The sequence below is a fragment of the Meleagris gallopavo genome, chromosome 3, assembly GCF_000146605.3.
Source record: "Meleagris gallopavo isolate NT-WF06-2002-E0010 breed Aviagen turkey brand Nicholas breeding stock chromosome 3, Turkey_5.1, whole genome shotgun sequence".
In the NCBI taxonomy this organism is placed as follows: domain Eukaryota; kingdom Metazoa; phylum Chordata; class Aves; order Galliformes; family Phasianidae; genus Meleagris; species Meleagris gallopavo.
The window spans coordinates 9,808,946-9,817,101 of NC_015013.2; the positions used below are offsets into that span (position 1 = coordinate 9,808,946).

Sequence of the window (8,156 nt, forward strand, 5' to 3'; positions counted from 1 at the left end):
AAATTTACTTTGATTTACATGAAGATGTATTATGATCACAGCCTGTTTTTTCACATTTGAGGCATACTAGGGATAGCCTAGACAAAATATTTCTCCATGCAACAGCAGAGACTCAGCAGATTCACAGACTATTAGCTTGTCAACTCCACGCTTTTCAATAAAATTACATGAAAGTTTAAGCCATATTGTATAATATGGTACAAACATACCCAGTCTGCACCCACTCAAGCACTTCTTATTAGGCCAGATCTCCCAATGACACACAAAAAGACTTTTCAGGAGTTGGGAATGTTTCATCAGACCATACATGTCTATGAATAACAACCTCAGATTAAGTTGTCAGGTGTAATGGGATTATAAGCATCAAAAGCATGGAATGAAGGCAGTAGTGGTACAAGGTCTAATTTTGCTCTTGCTTGATAAGAGATGAAATTCACTGAAGGAGGAAGCAGATGGCTTTCCTTGAGCCAGAATGTCATCCATTGTTTTGAAGCAGCAGAGGCGACTGATAGCATCCTTGACATGAAAAACTAAGGTACTTTTATCCTTCAAAAAAGGCTTGTTTTTCATAAAACAGAATAGCTGCATGGAAGAAACCCTTTCTGAGGGGTGCTGGGGGTCTGTAATGCTGCATTCCTGTCGCTGTGTGGTGCTGTTCAAAGTTATAAAGCCAGTCCTTTAGAAACTGCCCGCCTATCACTGGGCGCTGAGGAAAGGTTTGCCAGCAGGAGGTTGGGGTGGCTTCAGTGTGCACCATCTGCAGCAAAACCACCAAATGCTGATGGTAAGCAGTTATTTCTATTCTTGGCAAGGCTTTTTCACATTATCTTTGTTAGTTGCATTCAAGATAAGGGAGAGAGGTGAAGTTTGCTACTGTCCTTGGAGGTTCCAGCTTTCTCCAGAGCCTATGTGTTAGGTTTGGTAAGGGAATTTGATGTAAGAAGATTTTAGGTGGATGCAGCTATTTTTCTGGAATTTGAGTTTCTCTGCAGTGGCTACAACAGGCCAGAAAGAAAAATGGGGAGATGTAAAGTTTCAAAATTAAATGTTATGTTGCATTTTATTTAATGTGCTTTTTCTTGGAAACCTCTTTGGGTCAAGGGTAGCTACTACAGCAAAGAGAAAGAAAAGGAAGAGGGACACTTACAGTATTGCAAACTCCTATTTGAACTTGATAATGTGCTAAAGAACTTGTATAAAAGTTTTGTTTTGTTTTTCCTTCAAAGGAAACTACAGAATGTATGGCATCTCAATCTGTATTCTTTATCTACTTGGTCACTCTTTACTTGCTAATGAGAAACTGATGATATTTGACTTGCCTCTTTGAAGGAGGTGGGGCTGCATCTGTAAGAGCAAGAAGAATTTTTCAGGAACATTTTAAGTCGTATTGGAGTCAAAACCGTGTCTTCCTAGGCTATGACTTGATCATCTGTCAGCCAGGAGCCAATGCTGTATTCATTCTTACAACTGGAATAAGGAATGGTCCATAACAGTTGTGACGTGGGCACAGGGGCTCTAAGTATTTGAAGGGAGCTGACCTTTTTCATACTGATATTCCATTGCTGCTAATAAAAAAAAAAAAAAGTTTTTTTTTCCCAGAGATGGGAGTAGAAAGAAATATTACTAATACTTTAGTAAGATCTATGTATTCTAGTTGCAATGAAATGAGAAAGGTCAAATTTTCTCTCACATCTCTCCCTCTCTTTTTTTTTCTTTCATATTGTCTAACTTCTCACCCATCTTTGTTGTACTAATGAAATTAAGATATCCTTCATGATATAACTGTGAGCTAGGGAGATCTAAATTACCTTCATCTGGCATCATTCCAGGATACTATAAATGAGGTAATTGTCCTTGACTATAAAATTTGCATTTTCAAGACTTAATTGCTATCATTACATCTTTTTGTAATTCTATTAATTTAACTGAATGGAGCATTTGGTTTTATGGTAAAAATTTGCATTAAAACGTTGTACATCTAAATAGAATTTTAATATTTGCGTCAAAAGCTCAGTACAGTTGTCCCACAGGACCTAAATAATTTCACAAGAAGAGAATGGCAAGCAGTCACACTTTGGGTCAACAAACAGGTTTTTCTTTGGTGAATATTAATAGAACTTGCTGTTAGAGACACCATGTACTGAAAAATCACTCCTTTCCAAGTTCTTTATAAGTCTCTGTGAGCTCTGAGCCATAATTGCTAACAGGAAATGTATTTTAACAGCTACACTGTTTGTTCACAGAAAAGAAATGTGCTCAAGAGCTCTGTAATCTTAAGGAATGGTCTTCCTCTTTTGAGTACTCCTACCCTAGTTACGCTGTATGCTTTGGTATGGCCTGAGAAAGCACTAAATATGCAATCAATGCCTTCTGTACAACCGTCTGTCTGCTCATAGTTGTCTAGCCATCTTCCACTGTGCCATAAAATGAGGTAATTGGTTAGTATGCTGGCATCTTTTTGGGAAATATTTACAACTACCCCAGATTGATGACCCTGCCTGCAGCAGGGGGTTGGAACTTGATGATCCTTGGGGTCCCTTCCAACCCAGCCATTCTATGATTCCGCGATTCTGTGATTTGCAGGAACAGAATTTCATCTCCGCTCTTCAAAGGTATTTAAGCCACTAGATCCCATGGGAAGAAGACTGTGTGTGGGTCTAGAGTCCCTGTCCTGTCTGGGCAGGTACATGGATGTGCAGACGGAATTCCACGCTGGTCGGAAAAGCCTATGCTATTCTCCATGCTGTGCTAACAACTGCTACTGAGTTGTATAATGTATTATTTGTGGAAGTAATCAAGCTAGATTTGTTTTATATTGAATGCGTCTGTACTTTTTTCTCTTGAGTTTTTTTCTGCAACATGTGAGTAATATTTCACAAGAGAGAGTCTGCTTGTGACAGAAATCTCATTAACTACTCTTAATATATGTTGTATTTACTGGACTTCATAATCATTGTGTAATTAAGCTTCACAAGTCACTTGTGAAGCAGAAAAGATGAAGGATGTTTCCGTTAAAGAGATTTATGGGATGGTGAAATTAAAGACAGATTTCTGAAAGTATACAGGTACCACTTCTCATTGATTTCAGTGTCTAAATACCTGTGAGAGCATGAAGGTCTTGCAAAACTGTCTAGTGAGCCAGCGGAACCAGACTAAACCCAGAACTAAACAGAATGAAGTCTTAATGTGACATAATGACTTTAGAGCAAGGGGCACAGTTGTTTTGCCTTTTGCCCTTACGTCTTGAATGACGATCACATTTCTTCACTTTGGGGACTGCTTGATAGTTCAGTGTATTCTGAGAATACAATGTAAATATGACTAATTTAAGAGCAGGTAACCCTCCCTTTTTTTTCTGTGGCCATTTACATATGCAGTATTGGTATAGAGGTTTTTGTCTCCACTGGATTCTGAGTTTCACAGACTGGGGAAAAAGGGCTGCTGAGAGCTACAGCTCAGTGTTGAGTCTCCAAATCTTACAAGCACTAGATCTACAATGCAGTTAGAATCAGAGCTGTCTTTTTGGGTATGTGCATAGGGTAAGAAGTCTCACAGGGTATCTGTTCTACTCAGAGACTGCTTTTTCCACTTCAGGGAGGACCCTGTGTATATTCTTTCTTAACGGGTGAATTTCATTTGATCTGAACATTATGCTAAGGCTGAATTTCTAGGCAGTTTATATTATATTGCATTAGGAAAAACAAAGAAACAAAACACTTATTCCTTTGAAAAACCCAGGTCTAGCTGTTAGCGTCAATTATTTTAAACACCTACTGAATTTTCTGGCATACATATCTCCTCGAATCTTGGGCGTGATTTTATGTGCTTTAAGCATTTGATCACATAATCAGTTTCTGCAAAGCAACACACAGAATCCTGAGCATTGTCCTGGCGGATAGTCACGTCAAACCTGACACAAACAAACATAAGGGAACAACTGTTGTTAAAACACATTGCATCACATTGCATGTTAAAGCATTTGCTCTGGTAATCCACCATGCTGACGTGTCCCTGTGCTGATGCCATCTGAGCAGGGACTGTATCCTTAAAGTTGACATGTGCATCACATTACAGTTGTGATTTTGTTATGTATCATTGGCATAATGGATATTCAGAAGAGATTCATAATCTTGAAAGGTGGCTTGAATCCACAGATCTCATCCATATTCTGGTGACTCAGAACATTGTGGAAACTCATTTTATAATGTCTCACGCTATCTTGGGCAAAGTAAACAGTTGCCTAGGGCAGCAGACTTGAGAGAGGCTGTCCAGGTCTTGTTTTCTACTCCCTCTGTGCTGACGAAGATAGGAACAAAATCTCTTTAACCTGTTTCTCCTCTCTCCTGCTCCAATTTCTCCGGTTTTATTCTGGTGGAAATCCAAAGGCCTTTTTCTGCCCTCTCCCAGTCTCTTCTTCTTATTCACCCTTACTTTAAAGTTGCTGATTTATCCTGGCTTTTCTTCTCCTCGGAGTCTCCACTGCTTTCTACTCAGGGTGTCCCAGCAGTGAGAGGATTCACTGTCCCTTCTGCATCTTTTTCTATTCCTGCAAATATCTGTATTTCTTTTGGTAGCCTGAGCTACGTGAGAAACGCGTGTTCCTGCACAGAAGTATTCTGGTTTGCTTGCCTGTTGGTAGCTGTTGCTTTGGAAGAGCTTTTTCACGCTGGAAAAAAACAGACAGACATGGAAATCTTTGCTGTAGTGCTCATGATTCATGAGATTAAACAAGACAAAAGTAAGATGATGTCAGCATATTACTGAATCCCTGGGAAGATGTGGCCAGTGCTGCTGGCAGTGCTATTCACACGGCATAGAAGGCAATTGCAGAATTCATTGCCATGGGATGCTATAGAAGCCAAAAGGCATGAGTGGCAAATCATTCCATAAATGGCTATTAAACACAATCATCTAGATGCAGTATGAAGCTCAGGAAACACCTTTAACAGTGGTTGCCAGAAAGCTATTTGGCAATACCAGTTCAAGGATCACCCTTTCCATGCTCTGCCCTTGTACCGTCTACAGCACTGACTGTGGCTCCCTCAGCTCCTGTGATGGGATATTCAGCCAAATTCACTTTTGGCCATGTCTGTATCATAGGCTTTTGTTCTCGTGAGTTGCATGACTCTAGTTAAATGAGAGACTAGTTAAATGGAATCCATTGTATCTTTATTATTGTGTCTTCAGAGACTTTTAAGTTTTAACGTACGACCAAGAGTTCCTGCTTTAACGGTGCTAAGGCTTGAGCTTTCAGTCTATAAGTCAGATGTGCCTAATGGTTAAGGTGTACTACTGCAGACTTAGTCATCTGAAAGTTAAGTCATTTGAAAGTGAAGAGAAGCCTACTCCACATGGCACATGCCTGTTGAAAACCATCCTTAACACAAGAACAATTATCAAGATTGAGCCTTCTGCTTCTCTTATGACTTTTGTACTTTTGTCCAGTGAGCTTGGTAGCTTTGTCTGCAAAACGAGCAGAGTTCATAGAGAAAATGCTATTTGTTCTTCCAAGCAAAAAAGCAAGTCCTTAGGTGGTTTGCATGGGCATTGTTCATGCACGTAGTACGTGTCCTTCCTAATGGATTTCTTTTTTCTTTCTCTCAAAGCTTTGGATTGTCTTAACTTGCTGTACTTGTCCAGTTCCATTTCCTTCTGGCATACGTGTTATATACTCATTCATACAACCTGCATCAAAAGAAGCTGCAGAGATGTGCCACCCTTTAACAAAACAGCAACTTTCCTTCTGCAACTTCCTTAAGTCAGCAGACTGGCAGTTTGAATTATCACTTACCTGAGTGGTGACAAAAGTCTGTGGAAGGCTTCTTCCACGTTGGTATACGTACAGCAACTGTATACGAAAGAGAGCTGAAGATATTTCCCTCATTTGACTCATTATTTTTGCCTAAGGAAGTGGAGAACACATATGGAAGCATTTATATATTTATTTACTTCCTGCTCTTTCTGTGTCAGCTCTCTGCTGGCAATTGTTGTTATCAACACAATCTCATGTAGGAAAGCAAGGAACTGTAATATGCCAAGTGTGAGGTCAGACAGGATGATTTGGCTTTCTACTCTCAAAATCTTAATTAGTACAATACCTCCAGTAGCTGTTGGAATCTCTTTTGGAGCAACTATAAGTAGTGAGGCTGGTGGTGCTTAAGCTGAGAAAGCTTGCAGTGTGGCAAATAGACCACTGATAGCTGATGTTCTTGCTCTGCGTTTTTTATGTTGGTCAAATGGCTCTGAAGGAAGCTCTGTGGGCATAACTGAGGAGAAAATTTTGGCCTAGTGTCACTGGAGTTTAATGGCTGGCACCTTCTGGGTATGACAAGGATTTAGGACTACAGATAACAAATTCTAGCAGGGCCTTTGCCTGGGGCTCAGGGCGGGAGCCTAGGGAGGTTCAGCAGGGGTTCAAGCAGGTAGAGCTGCCAGGAACTTGAGAACATTACAATTTTGACATTCAGTACCTGACTACTCTTTATTTCTGGGAAGCACTCATTATTTCTTCTGTTCAGCTTGAGACTTCAGAAGGGTAGTATCTCAGATTGTATTTATCCTGTCCTCTGTTCAAGCAAGTCAAAATTGGACTCCATATCTATTCTTCTGTTAAAAAATAAGTGCATGTAGATATGTATCTCTGAAATAAACCTCCAAACATTTGGAGGCTTGTCCTTCATTAACTGTATATGGCTTCTCTGCTACTTTCTAATCTCTTATGCCTTTTACTTAGAAGGAAGAGATAGGGATTTATCTGATAATAAATCTATAGACAGTGGGTTGGATTCTGATAAACTGAGCAAAGGACCTCTAGATATAAAAGTGTAATTAAAAGCGTAGAAGAATTTTCTATGCTTAGGCTAACCTTTGGAAGCAGGGTGCAAAAATGCAGACTGCTGTGCAGTGCAATGTAAAGACATGGTCATGTACCTCAACCCCAGTGGTCCATGTGCCTTCTCTCCCCATTAGAGTCATCTGTTAGCTCTCCTGTAAATGAGGTTTATATCAACAACACTACGTAGTGTTCAGTTTGTGGGTTTTGGTGACAGGTCTCATCCATTTCAGTCACACTAATAGCTTCAGAGGTATTAAGGCCCTTCTCAGCCCAAGTGAACTTAGGCAAAGTTTTTGATTTTGTGTTGAACGCAAACTGTGTGTGCATCTGTGCAGTCACACAAGCAAAGCCGGATGGCTCGGGGTGCTATGCAGGGATTGACATGTATGTTTAGCAGGAAGGCATACTGCCTGAGAAAACAGAATTTTTCAGATCCTCCCAGATGCAATCTTTTTTTTACCTCTCGATGATGATCTGTAGAGTTGGGTCCTCATGAGTGATCTTAAGTGTCACAGAAATTGTTAGGCTCAAAGAACATGAATACTTTTTTTTTTCTTTCTTTTTCTTCTGCCATTTAATGTGGAAATATTTTTAACAACAATAACAAGAAACAATGCCTGTAGATATAATTTTCTTCGCAATCTCTCCTCTTATCATTCTGGCTTAACATTAAGAGAGAAAATGCACACAATTTTAAAGCAAACTTGTTAATTATTTTAAATGCATTTGACTTCTGAAAAGTTCTGAAAGTTCATTTGATACTGTGATGAAACACCAAGCTATTACTTGTCTGCCCATTTGCAACTTAGCCTCACTGCCTCAGTTCTTCCCCCCACGTTTTTCTTCTCTTCCATCTCTCACAGCGCTCTGTTTATTGTTCTTGTAGCTTAGTTGTCTTCTTTCCTTAGCCATCAATATGTCAGTTATGGTTAAATGTCAAAAAGAAAGTAAACATAAACATCAATTATAAAAAATTACATGCTCTGTTTACATATTCCTCAGCAAAAAGGATTTTTCCCTCAATACATACCAAACATGAACCTTAACTAGACACGTGAGTCTATACTTTCATTTTCACATCTGAAATCTAGCAGCTATGTTGAGTAATCCAGTGTTTACCTGCTAGGCATGGAGTTCTAACAATTTATGAGCAATATTTATGAATCTTTCAATACTGGAGGTTATTCAAATATATTTCAAGTACTTTTTTTTTTTTCTTTTCTGCAGGAAGATGTTTTTAGTCTCTCTTCTCCATATGAAGACTATAATAGCATGTCAGTTACCTGATCTTTCTGCTTAATTTTTTCTTTTTTTTTTTTTT

At 39.2% G+C, this 8,156-nt stretch overlaps 1 protein-coding gene across 1 annotated transcript in view; it reads left to right on the forward strand.

The window, feature by feature from the left end:
• Positions 1-707: 707 nt before the first annotated feature.
• Positions 708-8,156, forward strand: part of LOC104910109 — a 14,340-nt gene continuing 6,891 nt past the window's right edge. The window contains exon 1 of the mRNA XM_019613750.1: positions 708-784. The gene's annotated coding sequence lies outside the window, so the exon portion shown is untranslated. The remainder of the gene's footprint in view (positions 785-8,156) is intronic.